The 15,821-nt window shown below is 35.0% G+C and overlaps 1 pseudogene; it reads left to right on the forward strand.

Moving 5' to 3' along the window:
- Window positions 1-2,589: 2,589 nt before the first annotated feature.
- Window positions 2,590-15,523, forward strand: LOC119191844 (annotated as a pseudogene).
- Window positions 15,524-15,821: the final 298 nt, after the last annotated feature.

The following is a 15,821-nucleotide window of genomic DNA, read 5'->3' on the forward strand; positions in this document are numbered from 1 at the left end:
TTTCATGAGGTTACAAACCGTAGATTTTTTTGAATTTGCCGCTATATTTCTGTGACACGAATCGTTGGCCAGACTTTAATCTTGTTTGCATGTATATGATACCAGCTGTTGCACAAGTTCAGATAATACAAAAAAATAATTGACTCGAAACAAAATATTTAATTTCTCTAATTATAATTCTGTAATTACTCTAATAAACATTTCATTAAATTTATATACACAAGTACTAAATCCCATTTTACGTAAATGAAGCTTCGGCACCGCTACACGTGAGAAAAATCGAATTTAGTGTGCGTCTTAAAATTTTTATACTATCAAATAATAAAATTTATTATTTTTTAGTTACATTCAGCAAAATAAGCCAGTTGACATATTTCGTGAAATAAATATATGGGTTGCCAATTAATGAAACCAGTATTGTCTAAAATGGGAAAAATTGTTTCAAAGTAAATGTTTTTACTACACGGTAAATAATATAATTACAACGTATAAATTCAATTATATTTTTGATCGAAGTAAAAAAGTAAATATACGTACCTTAATGTACACTTTTACTAAAGCAAAAGAAATAAAATAAATCATATTAAATATCTTTTTAAACGTAGGATAGGTGACACTATTACTTGTTTCAGATTGACCTGTATAGTTTCTGCGCACTTTAAATGACACAAACCGTCATTTTTATACAATGTAAATTTGGGAAGCAACAGGTGTGAACGCAGTGACAGCTCGGAGTGCACTGAGGGCGGAAATTGGATATAGAGGTGAACTCTTCACCTCTATTTTTTTCGACACGTTTGATGCTTTTAATGTCTGCTGTCTCAACATTAATTTGTCTAAGGGTAATATATAAATATTTGTGATTATGTTTTTAATTGTAAAATATGACTTTACTTGAACATAGATAGTATGTACAGTAACTTGCTCTAGGTTTTATTTATTATTCAGTGAAACTAATATTTATTACAAATTGTAATAGTTTTACTAAAACTAGTCAGAAAAAGCTTTTCTTAGAATTAATCTACGCTACGAAAGAGTTTTTACTTTTCATTATCATTCGTTATCATTACTTACCAACATTTGTCTCATTTGTGTTTTTTTTTTGTTTTAATCACAGGTAAAAAATATGTATATACATTTGTTAATATATTTTTTAAATTATATAAAAGTAAATTAAGCAACCACTTATAATTGATTATATAAACTGAGTTAAACGCAATTTTCAGAAAAATAGTATCATTCGTTTCATTCACTTACGAAAATAATCAGCATGTGTGTGAAGTAACATTGTTTTGTTCACTGTTCGGAGCCTTTTGGATTCTGAAAGGAAAAAATCCGATGCATAAGCTTGCTTGTTCTTGTTCTGAGCATAAGCTCGATTTTTCAGTTTGACAGCAACATTACACATTAAGGTCGAGTTCATACAACCGAAGTTGCATGTTGATTCCAATTCAGGTCTGAAAACGTATGCTTGCCTCACACCTTTCTTAAATTCAGAATTGTCGCCACTTTCCATCTTGATGTTATAAAAAAAGTTAGACTACTTTGGGACAGCTAAATAAAAATGTTTTAAAGTAATAAAAATTCAGGTAATTAAATCCTATAAAATGAAATAGACATCAGCATAAACTAGGTGAAACGGAATTGCCAGTTCAATTCTTAAAGCATAAGAATTATTCGTTTTATTCAAGTAGCAAAGTTTTGTAAATTGTATTCAAACCACCTGATTCCGATTCTGAATTCAGAAACAGAAAAAAAACAAATGCATATGTCCCTCCTAAGCGTGCCGGTTGAATTGTAGAGTAGAGTTGAGAGTCCAAACTATTTTAAAATATCTTTAGACTTTAATAAAAAAAAAACATATTCACAAATTAAAATGTAGGTAGTTTAATAATCTGCTCAGTTAGGTAATTCTAAGTATATTAAATAAAAATCGAATAAATTTTTACTCAGCTAGGAGTCCCTTACTCCCTTAATATTGGTTACTGGTTTTGAGAGTAGCTATTGATTTACATGGAAAAATTAGAAACAAGTTTCGTATATTGGGAGAAATCGTAGATTTTGGAAGAAAAAAATTCATTTTTTGGAAAAAATAAAAGTAGTTGTTTTACACAATAAAAAGTAAACTTTATTTTCATATCGGTTGAGCGGTATATCTACCTATTATAAATATATAAAAATGTACCTATTTGTAAATTTTCTTAACTTCCGCTTATCAATAGACGGATAGATTTCTGTTGTAAGGGTTCTTCGGTGGTATTCATCTATGATTAGTGACTAAATAAGATATGTGGGCCGAATAGTGATTCATTTTGATTTAATCCCTCGAGACAAGGTGAAAAATGGATAAAACTGCAATAATTTTGTAAACTTTACGGCGCATGCGCTTGATAATTTTCGGCCATATTGTGATGACGCATACAAGATCATAGGTCTCCGCCAGTGACGAGACTTCTCGCAGTTGACGTGGCTACTACGTACCATCCCGTTCGCCCACTCCGGACGCAGCATAGACGGTGACGAGGAATACGTAACTGGTGAGTGCTCGTGAAGACAAAACTTGCGACCTGTCACGGTCGCTTATATTTGGTTCGCAAATGTTGTATGTTCCGTATAATATTGAAAACATTCAATACAATTGTAAATATAGAAAAAATATGTTGCGTGTGTGATAGACGCAATAGGAAATTCCGCGTCCCGACTATGACGCGATGATTCCGTTTTAGGATTTCCCTGTGAACGCAGTCATCGTGAGAAGCCACGCGATAATGTAACAGAGTTTCTATCTTGTTGAGTGCCACGGAAAAGCAAGAAATGCACAGACGGATGACCTTGAATTTTAGGTGACCTTAGTGGGCATGGAAGGAATGGTAGAAGAGAATGGCACCTCTGGCGGTGCTGGTTCGGCAGATCCCTTGGCGAGCGCGAGTTCTTCGGCGGCCGGTGCCGCGCCTCACGTCGTCGCCGTGACGAGTATTGTGCAGCTCACGTTGCCCTCACAGGCGCCGTCTGCACAGGTGATTGTTGTTAATAACTATTTTTTGCATTTGCAACTTTAATAATATACACAGTGCGTTTTAAAATGAATAAGTTCGACAAAAATTAAGTAATTATGAGAGTTCAATATATTAGCAGTTTGTTTATGTTTTGACTGAACAATACTTTAAAGTAATAATGTTGTTTATTTGCAGGTTCAATCAGTAATCCAACCTAACCAACAATCAGTGATACAAACGGCATCCAATATTCAGTCTGTGCAGTTACCAAAAGGAAATGTTATACTTGTCAGTAAACCTAGTTCAGTAATACACACTACTCAAGGGACATTGCAAACACTACAGGTAAATATATGTAAACACTAATAACTAATTCCAGCAAGTGATTTAAGTGATTCAGTAGTGGCATCAAAATAATATTCATATACAATATGATGCATTTAAAGAATGTGGTTAACTAGGTATGAGTCAATGCAATCATTAAGAGGAAGGTCTGTAGTCTGTATTATGTAGATATGTGAGTAAGTGCCTTGTAATAATTATTATTATATAGTGTAACTTATTTATATCACTTAAAAAAATATTTATTGATAAAAGGTAAGTACTTAGTTAGTAAAGTCATTATTATATGCTTAATTCTAGATTAAACCAGAACCAAATACAGTAGTGAGCACACAAGGACAATCATGTAGTGATGACAGCTGCAGTGATGATGAAAGTCCAAAAAGAAAATACAGAGAGATGCTGACTAGGCGTCCCTCATACAGAAAAATCCTGAATGATCTTGGAGGAGCAGAAATAGCAGGTGAGTCTATAAATTTAATGTTTTTTTATTGTGTTTATTACTTGCAATCATTTCATAGTATTATTCCAAGCTAGCTTTGTATGAACATTTTGAAAACCTCTTCATTTAAACATATAATATTAAGAGTAACTTAATGATTTGTCCCACTATAATACTTGGATGAATATTGTAAAATTGGCAAATGTGTTATTTTTTATCCTATAAATGAGGTATATTATAATATGTTGTTATACATAGTTAGCAACCTGAAAAGCTCTATCTGTGATACACTAAAATAATGTAGAATTTGTTTCAGACAACAATTTATATAGTGTACTGCATGCATAACATCATTTTGCAGTTTGAATTCAGATTTGAATTATAAATTGTTTTTTTAGTCTACTTCAGATAATGTAGATAAATATATACAATATTTTACCCTGAAATATAAGATACATTGCATTCAACATATGTTACACAAGGCTTACATACCTAATTCACTAAACAAAATTGGTCTGTTTGTTGTTGACAATACTAGCATACTGTCATAAAAAATACTTAAGTTAGTAAGTACAATTAAATTTTGTATATTATTGTTTTATATACAGAGATGATGTACAAGGCTAATTATATTAACACACATTTCTGTAACTAATAATTGGGAAAATGATAAGACACTGTTGATGAATAAGCCAAAACCTTTTCATGGAAAGAACTTACCTAAAAATAAGTCCATAAACATATAAGAAACTAATAATATTGCAGAAAATCGTATGGGATCTAAACCAGGATGCGAGAATGAAGTGTCGCTGTCATCTTCTTTATCATTTGCACCAGGTCAGTCAAATGTACTGCCATTGACACTATTTGTTTCTGTGTGCAACATGTGTCACTAACCTGTTACGACCCATCATACATTTAAACTATTCTCGTGTTGACACAGCTCATATTCACTAGCTTCTGAACCATAGTATAATAAATATATTCACACATCAACTTGCATACATGGAAGTTATATGAATTCAATAACAGATGTGTTGCGTAGTATTATTTTCTGCGTCAGTATCATTTTGAGTGACTCACATCTTCATTTATTTTGTATATTGCTTTGGGAATGGGACCCATAATTCATTTCTTTTAGATAAGCTGCTGTCAATTTTGTTGAGATTGCTACATAATAATAATTTATGATATAGAACCTTCTACTTAAAAAGCTAATATATTTGTAGTTATTTGTTGTTGTGATATTAATTTAATGTAATCATATTGCTATTCTTTACTAGTGTATTTTGTTATAGTTTTATAATATTACAAAACTGGTAAGCCATATGGTATAAGAATTTTGTACAATTTGTTTTTTATTCTTTAACAAGAATTTGTTGTACTTCGTGTTATATGTGTTTTTTCCAAATGGTACTATTTTAAAATTATTATGAGTAATGTGTTCACACGAGATTAAGTTTACATGGATAGAAAGACATAATGGCAAGCATTTAAGCTGAAATGGTGCATAATGTGAAAAGAATGTATTATGTACAACAATCTAGAAATGAACATCTTAAATCCAATTTAGTAACTATCTCTAAGTTACAATAAATATAATTTTTATAATTTACTGGTGGTAGGTTTCCCATATGTGAAAGTCTGCCTGGGAAGGTACCAACGCAATGTCTATTCCTGCCATCAAGCAGCAGTGTATAGTCACTGTTGTGTTCCAGTTTGAAGGACATTGTAGCTACTGTAACTACTGGACCGAATAAGACTTAACATCTTATGTCTCAGGATGGCGACCGCAGTGGAATGTCAAACAATACTTTGTAATTCAAGCTATTGTATCATCAGAGAAACGGCAAGCTCTTTTCGTTCGTTCAAAGCAAAATATATATATTTTGCTTTATATATATATATATATATATATATATTACATTTTCATGACTGGTGTCATAGACGCCAATGAGGAATGATTTATTAGCTAAAGTAAAATTTTGACTATGAACAGAAATATTAGTGATCCAGACCAATTTAACTAATTTAAACCCTGAAGACAAACTTTTGTTATGTTTAAAAGCGAATTGGAATTGCATTTTTTTACAAAATTCATATTAAAAGCTTATTGAAATTTCTGACCTTCAAAAGCTCCAGCCTTTTAAGCAACAGCATCAAGAAAAGCTATTGCATACATTACCTATTTTCTTGTTGACTATTTTCTTGTCGGTACTGCATTTTCTCATCTAGTATTATAAATATAAGAAGATTTATTCGTGATTCGATAGGCTTAAGTCCAGTTTTATTTCAACTATGGTGTCCGTTCAGTAAAATCACTGGCGCTACGCTTAAATCATCGCTCAAATTCACTCCCTCATGTTATGTGAGTGAGTGTAAGGGCAACAGTATTACAAAGGGGTGCGACCACATTTTAGATGCTAGATTTAAACTCCAGGTGGGCTGACTATGGGGCAATAATACCGCACCCGGTCCGTGCGGTTTGAATAAAACACTTTTAAATTACGAACTCATAAATTATCATAAGTAGACGAGTGTAATAACGAGTGAAGACTCGTAGAAATAGAACTGGAATTCGGGGTATTTAAGTGACTTTATAATGTGATTAATTCGTTATACGTACCAGTTATTGTAAAATAATACAAAACCTTATATGAATATTCACAGTAGAATTAGTATTTATTTAATATTTATATAAAACTGCTTGTGCTCGCGGCTCTGCTAACGTGAAAATATTTTTCTGGTATAAAAATATTTTCCTAGGATAAAAAGTGATGTACATTCCTGTTAATAAAAAAAATGGATTAGTAGTTCCTGAGATTAGCGTCTTCAAATATACAAACATTACAGCTTTATATAGTAAAGATTGACATTTTAGAAGCTTTACTCTAGCTTGGTTAGTGTCGGTATATAAAGGTTGCATACTGGGGGGTTTTGGGGTCGATATCCAGATCAAACATTTTGCATATTTTCTACCTACCTGCCAGGATTGGTTGCCCTAACGTAGGTGGATGTCGAGGGCGGATCCAGAGACGGGGGGTCACTGGCTCATGACCTCCCTGGGCTAGGTCTAAATAACTACTGTAAATTCTTTAATGACTCATCGATATCACTACATAATATAAAACAAAGTCGCTTTCTCTGTCCCCATGTCCCTTTGTATGCTTAAATCTTTAAAACTACGCAACGGATTTTGATGCGGTTTTTTTTAATAGATAGAGTGATTCAAGAGGAAGGTTTATATGTATAATAACATCCATTAAATAGTGGAGAAATACTGTTATTTTGTTATTTTATACCCGTGCGAAGCCAGAGCGGGCCGCTATGTTTTTATATACAACGTTCACAGTTTTTCTGTAGTGTATTTAGTATCAGCATTACACCCGTGCGAAGCCGGGCGGGTCGCTAGTATTTAATAAAATAAATATTTTGTATGAAAGCAAATACACGCTAATGACACCCACAATACAATAATTTTATGCTGTTATTCAATTCGTGTTCGGAGGAAAATTTATTAAAATTATTTTGACGTTTAACAACAATGTACTATTTTTTTTGTAACTGATTGGAGTCTATCCAGACTAGACTTATCAGCCCTGGATTGATGTTAGGTAGTTGATTAGCCTTAAAACGTACCCCTTATTCATAGACGTTATTTATCTAAGGACGGAGCATTGCTGTGATAACAAGTCTGTTTCTCAGCTTTGTTTTTCTGTCAGCCTACTAGATTCAAGTTGTATCTCAATATTAGCCAATCACAACGACCCTATGTCTACGCACTGCGAAGGCTGCCATACCGTCAGCACTGAGAAACAGACTTGTTATCACAGCAATACTTCGTCCTTGGATGAATAACGTCTATGAATAAGGGGGCTAGACTAAATCGTTTCCATAACTTAACGTTGTTACTGGTGTTACGCAGCAATAATTATAGTATTAGTTCTTCATAACGGTATTCAGAAAAAATATTTACATGTACCTCAGTGACGTATCCTACGTTTTTAGCGTACCAAAAGTTGACCATCACCTGTATTTTCATATTATAATTATCTTATTCCTAAAATTTCATGAGTTTATTTTGAGGTTTATGTGACTTTAAAAAATGTTGTCCGTAAAACTCTAAAATCTCAAAGACATTTAACAATATCGTTGCTTTAATCTAAAATGCAAAATTTTACAGCACGTATTATTCAGTGACGCGATTAGTGAAATAAATGCTACACATCATTGATAATTAGGGAATTCTACTACACCGGTATTTACTACGTACATTAGAAAGTGGCAGCAACAGCTCCTATTATTTTTCGTAAAATATCCTTCAAAATACTCCTCATATAGTCCATTGAAACGTTACATTTGGGGTTGCGTTTTTTAGAGGACGCAATTTTATTTTTTTGAAGTGTAGGGGGGGTCAGTCTAAAGCTAAAACCAAGTTTGTGGGGTCGCCACCCTTGTCCCACGGCCGCCATCTTGAAAATAAGGGTTTAAATGGTTTTACGATGTATCTCTTAAACTATTTATCTGACAAAAAATGTATAAACATTTTTCTTGCAAATTAAATTCTCTACAACTTTGGTCTAGTAACTTTTGTCGTAGAACTATAAATAAAAAGTTATAAGCGAAAATGTTAAGAAATTCAATGTTAAGCAATGTCCATTGCAACGTCATCAGAACGTGTGTTTATAAGGTTCATAATACTTTTTTGTACTCTCATTAATACCCAAATACCCAAGGGACTATTAGGGAACAAAAGAACATCTGCCTGCTATTATTATTATTATTTCTAACCTCTCTTATTGTAAGAATAGCTGATAATATTGTGTTGAAGTTGTAGTAAGTAAGTTATTTATTAGCATTTTGACTTTTAAAAGTCTTTTAAAAGTTAAAATGCTAATAAAAAAAAAGTAGTTTTCACTAAAGTTAAAATCGTGTCTAAAATCATTCGAAATCGTTTTCACAATTAAAACAGAATAAAATACATCCGCACGTACAGAAATATGTAGCACAACTAAAAGATATAAGTTGAACGACAACTTCAACATAATATTATCAGCTATTCTTACAATAACAGAGGTTAGAAATAATAATAATAATAGCAGGCAGATGTTCTTTTGTTCCCTAATGGTCCCTTGGGTATTTGGGTATTAATGAGAGTACAAAAAGTATTATGAACCTTATAAACACACGTTCTGATGACGTTGCAATGGACATTGCTTAACATTGAATTTCTTAACATTTTCGCTCATAACTTTTTATTTATAGTTCTACGACAAAAGTTACAAGACCAAAGTTGTAGAGAATTTAATTTGCAACAAAAATGTTTATAATTTTTTGTCAGATAAATAGTTTAAGAGATACGTCGTAAAACCATTTCAACCCTATTTTCAAGATGGCGGCCGTGGGACAAGGGTGGCGACCCCACAAACTTGGTTTTAGCTTTAGACTGACCCCCCCTACAGTTCAAAAAAATAAAATTGCGTCCTCTAAAAAACGCAAGGTAAGGCCTAAAAAATGTAACATTTCAATGGACTAATAATAGTTAGTAACAAAGTAGGTCTGTGCAAGTTTGACTTGCGCACCTATGGACTCACTTTCATGATTCTATGTCAACGGGAAGTACCCTATAGATATCTTTATCTCATATCTTTTGATCGTGTTGACTTACAAGATAGATTTTTTTCATAGCTGAAAGAGATTGTAACCAAGTATTTAATGTAAATTTAAATTTGATAGCTCTACGCGTTTCTGAACAAAAGATCGAAGACCGACAGCGGATATCAATGTGAAACATAAGGATTTTTTTATATAGGAAACTTAAAATTACCAATTTTCAAGTCTCAAAAGAGGAATAAATCAAGGCAAAAGAAATCACGTTCTCGCTCACACGACCGCACTAGAATAGCAGTGACATCATGGCTTTTGTCGTACACATCCTTCATTACTCACAACTTTGTTTACAACATGACGTCATACAAAAATATCACGTTCGTCACCGTTTTGGCGCGTTCAAGCTTATCCATAAATAGTTTATTAAAGCAATAACAACGATTTGAGAAAAACTGTTAAATTAAACCCACCTAGATACTAAAGTGTGATACGGTATGCGACGAGTGATATGGTTATTCAGACACGGTCATCGCATCGGCTAATTAGGAGATAAATGTAAATATAAACGAATTATGCTTTTCTACTTTTGCAACCTGCCGTTAGCACACTGATCATCACACAGTATACACGTCGAATTACNAGTCCATTGAAATGTTACATTTTAGGCCTTACAAGAGTACAAAACGAGAGTTTACGAGAGTACAAAAAAATGTATTATGAACCTTATAAACACACGTTCTGATGACGTTGCAATGGGCATTGTTTAACATTGAATTTCTTAAAATTTTCGCTTATAACTTTTTTATTTATAGTTCTACGACAAAAAGTTATTGGACCAAAGTTGTAGAGAATTTAATTTGCAACAAAAAATGATTATACATTTTTTTTTGTCAGATAAATAGTTTAAGAGATACCTCTTAAAAACCCTTTCAACCTCTATTTTCAAGATGGCGGCCGTGGGACAAGGGTGGCGACCCCACAAACTTGGTTTTAGCTTTACACTGACCCCCCCTACACTTCAAAAAAATAAAATTGCGTCCTCTAAAAAACGCAACCCCATATGTAACTTTTCAATGGACTATACAGTATCGGATAATATTTTGTTTGAGGTCAACATCATCATCATCATCTGGCGAATTTTATCATAAACATTTTTTTTAATATGGCAATATGTTGAATCTATACTCAACCCAAAACAAAAGAAGCGTCAAAAACCTTTTTGATTTAGAAGCGCTTCCTTCTGCATCTTTGAAGTCCATGGCCCTATACTAATGAAATTAAAATGCGACCATTCTAAAGTTATACAAAATCGAAAGCAAATAGTGTCATTAAATCGAATCAATCGAAAAGTTCGAGTTGGGCATGTTTTGTGACCATGGATGATAGACTTAGATCCATCACTTGGTCTTGGAAACAAAACAACAGTAGATGACTTGGAAGCGAGCTACCTCAGCGACGCCAAAGGAATTTATGTCAATTCCAGCGCGCAAGAATATGGCGTCCGTTTTTTGGGAAATCGGCGATAGCCTAGTTGGGTGTGGAACGGACTGCCGAGACGAATGTCCGCAGGTTCAAATCCCAAGGGCACACCTCTGACTTTTCTAAAAAAAAATCATGTGTGTATTTTTTGTGAATTTATCGTTTGCTTTAACGGTAATGGAAAACATCGTGAGGAAACCTGCACATCTGAGAAGTTCTCTAAAGGAATTTCGAAGGTGTGTGAAGTCTACCAACCCGCACTAGGCCAGCGTGGTGGACTAAGGCCTTATCCCTCTCAGTAGTAGAGGAGGCGGCCCAGGCTCAACAGTGGGCAAGTATATAATACAGGGCTGATATTATTATTATGTTGTATCTTTCCTGTGGGAAATCACGGCATAAAGGCCAGTCCTTTTGGAAGGCTTGCGTGGGGACATGGATCCAACACGTAGAGGCCCCTTTAAGATACATTACTCTAGTCATTTATACACCTTGCGAGTACTCTGTCTGTCTGTAGGTACTTATGGAGGAAATACAGCCAAAGACAGCGCTTGCAAGGTGCAGGGACTATTGCAGAAAAGATAGGAATTATACTGGGTCTATGGATGGGATCTAGCTGGACTGGTTGCTGGGCTATTGATTTAGACAACGGGACGCCTGCCAAGTAAAATGTCTTAATCTTATGTATTCAAGGCAGATGGTGATTTGCCCCACTAGATGGGCATCCTGTAAGTGGCGTAAGCCAAGGACACAACACCGGTGTGGGTGGCTTAAGGGTGTCGAGAGGTGTGCACCAATTTCACCATCGCGGGTCGCTATCGCGTCCCAGAGCGGGTTTCCTCGCTATTACCTACGCAGATTGAGCACTTCCACCCTGGAGCTGAGGTTCTTAGCTCTTGCGACTTCCACCCCTAGCCGGCCAGTTAAGGCAAGCCAAGGGTCAGGGGTCTCATTTAGCACCCACGGTATCAGGGAACGCGATGTCGCCACTCACCGTCGGCTCGCCACAAAGCCGCCCCTGCGGGCTTATTATTATTATGGGATTTTACACGAATGTGTTTCTCCTCGCAATGGAGGGTACGAAAGGCACGGGCCAAGGCCAAGTGCGTTATTTTTATTAAAACACTATGCATCCTCAGAATTAAAAAAATTGCGGGTTAAGCGACAGGTATTAAATATGACAGCTTTTTGTAACAGCAAGTATGTTGAGGGGTTGATGTGCAGAATTTCAAGGCTAGTGTAGAGTGTCTTTAGGATAACACCCGTGCTGGAGAGACTATAGGCACCGTTCGGATGCGGTTTACTTGCCATTGGGTTTTATTTCTATTGAGAGCTCCGTGTATTTTGCTATTTTTCCGTATGTGTTGTAACTAAATTGTGTGTATTGCATATGGTTATGTCGATAAGAAATACTGTTTTATTTTGTTTATCTAGTAGGTTTATATCCGGTCTATTGTTGTATACAGTTTTCTCAGTTATTATTGTTCTATCCCAGTATATTTTAAATGGATCATTCTCTATAACAGCATCCGGTTTGTACTTATAGTATGATTTTTTCTCCAAAATTAATTTACATTGGTGTGCTAAGGATTGGTGAATAATGGCAGCAACTTGGTCATGGCGGTGTTTGTAATCCGTCTGAGCTATGGATCTGCAAGCGCCGGTGATATGCTGGATGGTCTCGGAAGCACTGTGGCATCGTCTACACGAGTCTTAAAAGTTGGGCCTACGGATAATAAATTTCTGATAGTTTCTAGTGTCGACGATTTGATCTTGAATGGCAATCATAAAGCCCTCAGTTTCGGGGAACAAATCACCTCGCTGCAGCCATGCGTTCGACGCCTTCATGTCGACATGGGGTTGCTGCAGGTCAAGGCGGTGTCGCCCGTGGAGGGATTTATTTTGCCAGGCGGATATTTTGTCTTTGTTACTGACTATATATTCATTACGTTGCGTGCTTTTGGAAAGTAAGTTAAGAGGTGTGTAGTGTTTATCTACATCTGCTATTATTTTATGCAAAAGAGAGGTTTGAGCTTTCTGAGAAAAGAAGTTCCTTAACGTGCTTATTTGTTTATTGTTTAGGTTTTCTACGTCGATAATACCACGCCCACCTTCTTCGCGTGGCAAAGTGAGTCTCTGTACACAGGATCTTGGATGATGTTTACGAAATTTGGTGAAGGTTGTGTTAATAAGCCGCTGCAGTTTTGTTAAATCTGTTTTGGACCATTTAATTAAGCCGAATGAATATGTCAGGATTGCGATTGCAAAACTATTGACTGCCTTTACTAAATTACGGACAATAGTTGGGTTTTCATAATAATATTTAATCTTTGTTTAAATCTTTTATTAGCTCTACCTTAGTATCTTTTAGGCAGACTTGATATGATTGTTGAAAACCTAAATATTTATGTGTTATTGTAGTCTAATGCTCCTATGGTCTGTCCTGTTGTTAATATGTAGGGTTTATGTCCTATGTATTGCCGTTTTCGATATGTAAACGTTTTACATTTATCAATTCCAAACGCCATACATATGTCGTTGGAAAACATTTGCGTGATGTCGGCAAGGTGATGAAAAGATGAAATGCTGTTGCTATAAAGTTTAATATCGTCCATGTATAGAAGGTGAGTGATATTCCTGCTTCCAGAATGTTCCGTCCCTATTTTGAGGCCCTCATTGCCATTTAATAGATTAGAGAGCGGGTTCAGAGCAAGGCAGAACCAGAGAGGGCTTAAGGCATCTCCCTGGAAAATACCACGTCTAATCGGTATTGGGTCGGTTACTAATGACTTATTAATTTTTAATTTCGTAACCCAATGCTGCATTATTGTTTTTAAAAACTCTATGAACGTTGGGTGGATTTTATAGTGCTCTAAAACATAACTTAACCAGCTGTGAGGCACAGAGTCGAACGCTTTCTGATAGTCAATATACATAGTGCGCATGTCCCTGCTTAGCTACAGTGGTATGTTTCATTACTATGGTGTCAATCGTAATTTGCTCTTTACAGCCCTGACTCTGTTTGGCATCCTTTTGTTCTTCTGCTAATATACTGTTATCGGTGAGGTGTTTGTAGATAACCTGAGATATAAATGAAGTGGTGATTTTATAAATAGTTTGGAGGCATGTAATGGGTCTGAATTTTTCCGGATTTGTCGAGTTATTTCTGAGATCACTTATATAACTAAGTACATTTAAAATAGGGATAAAATACTTAAGGAATACAAAGCATAAGGTAAAACAAAGTAGCCAGCACGGGTTGGCAGGTAGGCGGAAATATAAGGCTAAAACGTCGTGATCCTCACCGGTGTGGGTATGAGCCCTAGCTAGAGCTATTGCATTTAAATGACTACGAGTACGTTTCTAAAATAGACCAAAAACAACAGATAAACCAATTTTGAGCACCATTATCGTGAGCATTATTATAACCCCCTTATTCGTAGACGTTTTTATCTAAGGACGGAGTAATGCTGTGAAATCAAGTTTGTTTCTTAGTGCTGACGGCATGGCAGCCTTCGCAGTGCGTAGACATGGGCCGTTGTGTTTGGCTAATATTATTGTATCTCAATATTAGCCAATCACAGCGTTACTATCTGTTTCATTGCCCAATGGCACTGAAAACAGGCTTGTTATCACAGCATTACTCCATCCTTAGACAAAAAACGTCTATGAATAAGGGGGTAAGAGTTTATATAAATATTTAAAAATTAATGGATGGTTAATTAATATAAATATTTTTGCGCCAGTAATTCCAGCTGGAGCACTTCAGACAGAAAGCGGTTTACACACATTGGCGGTATCAGGAGGTGCTGGTGGCGGTGCTATTGTCCAATATGCGACCAACCAAGATGCCCAGTTTTATGTCCCGGGTGCGTTGAACTTTTGTAACTCATTCACGACATTAATCGAGAGAAATTTAATTTTAAACCTTATCGAAAAATGAATAAATCGTACTATTATTGCAGGTCCTATGTTAGAGGATCAAACACGTAAACGAGAGCTACGATTGTTAAAAAATCGTGAAGCTGCGAGAGAATGTCGTCGCAAGAAGAAAGAATACATCAAATGCCTAGAAAACAGAGTGGCGGTGCTCGAAAATCAAAACAAGGCGCTTATAGAAGAATTAAAATCGCTTAAGGGAACTGTATTGCCAACAAAAGACAGAATGAGGTCCAGCTGGCTAACTGGGTGCGCCGCTGCCCGGCCAGTGCTCACAATATGGCACAACCTGTTAGTCTGCATACTCAAGTGCGGGCTATGAAATTTCTGTTCAGGTGACATGTCGGGTTTCCAAGTTCTATTCTTTTCTGTACATTTTTAATAAATAAAATCGTCTAAAAATTGTTTATGTATTGGTTGGTTCTGAAAAGCTGCGTTTCTTGTAGTATTGTTAGATTTGATAATTATGTTTAATTGTTAATTCGTTTTCAAATTTTCTGTTATTGTTTTTAATATCAGTTTACTTGAGGTTGATATTTATGCAGTATAGGGAAAGATATACATATGAATTTCATACATCTTTCCATTGATAATCTAGATTTTCTTTATTATGCGGAGTGATTGTCACTATTGTAAATTGTTTATTGGCTTAAGCAGTTCTGTTTATTGTGTTATTTGTTAGTGTTCCATACAGAGAAACAGCACTAATGGGATGAAATTGAAAAATCAAATATGAAATTTTAGCGAGTGTCTTACTGTGACATTTTTTTTTACAAATTGTTGTAAATTTGACATAGATATAAAAATGCAGTTACGCAAATATGGACGTGACATTTAAATTTGATGAATTGACATTTAATGGTGAAGCACCCATTTGAGAATGTTAATAATTATTGTGTTGCAATATCGCTTCTTCCCGAACCTCCAAAACGATTTAAGCAAAATATTACAAAATAGGACCTTATTACAAAATAGATTGTAAAATGAGATTTAAATGAAACAATCAAATTTTCGTT

Source organism: Manduca sexta, unplaced genomic scaffold (assembly GCF_014839805.1).
Source record: "Manduca sexta isolate Smith_Timp_Sample1 unplaced genomic scaffold, JHU_Msex_v1.0 HiC_scaffold_1992, whole genome shotgun sequence".
Classification (NCBI taxonomy): domain Eukaryota; kingdom Metazoa; phylum Arthropoda; class Insecta; order Lepidoptera; family Sphingidae; genus Manduca; species Manduca sexta.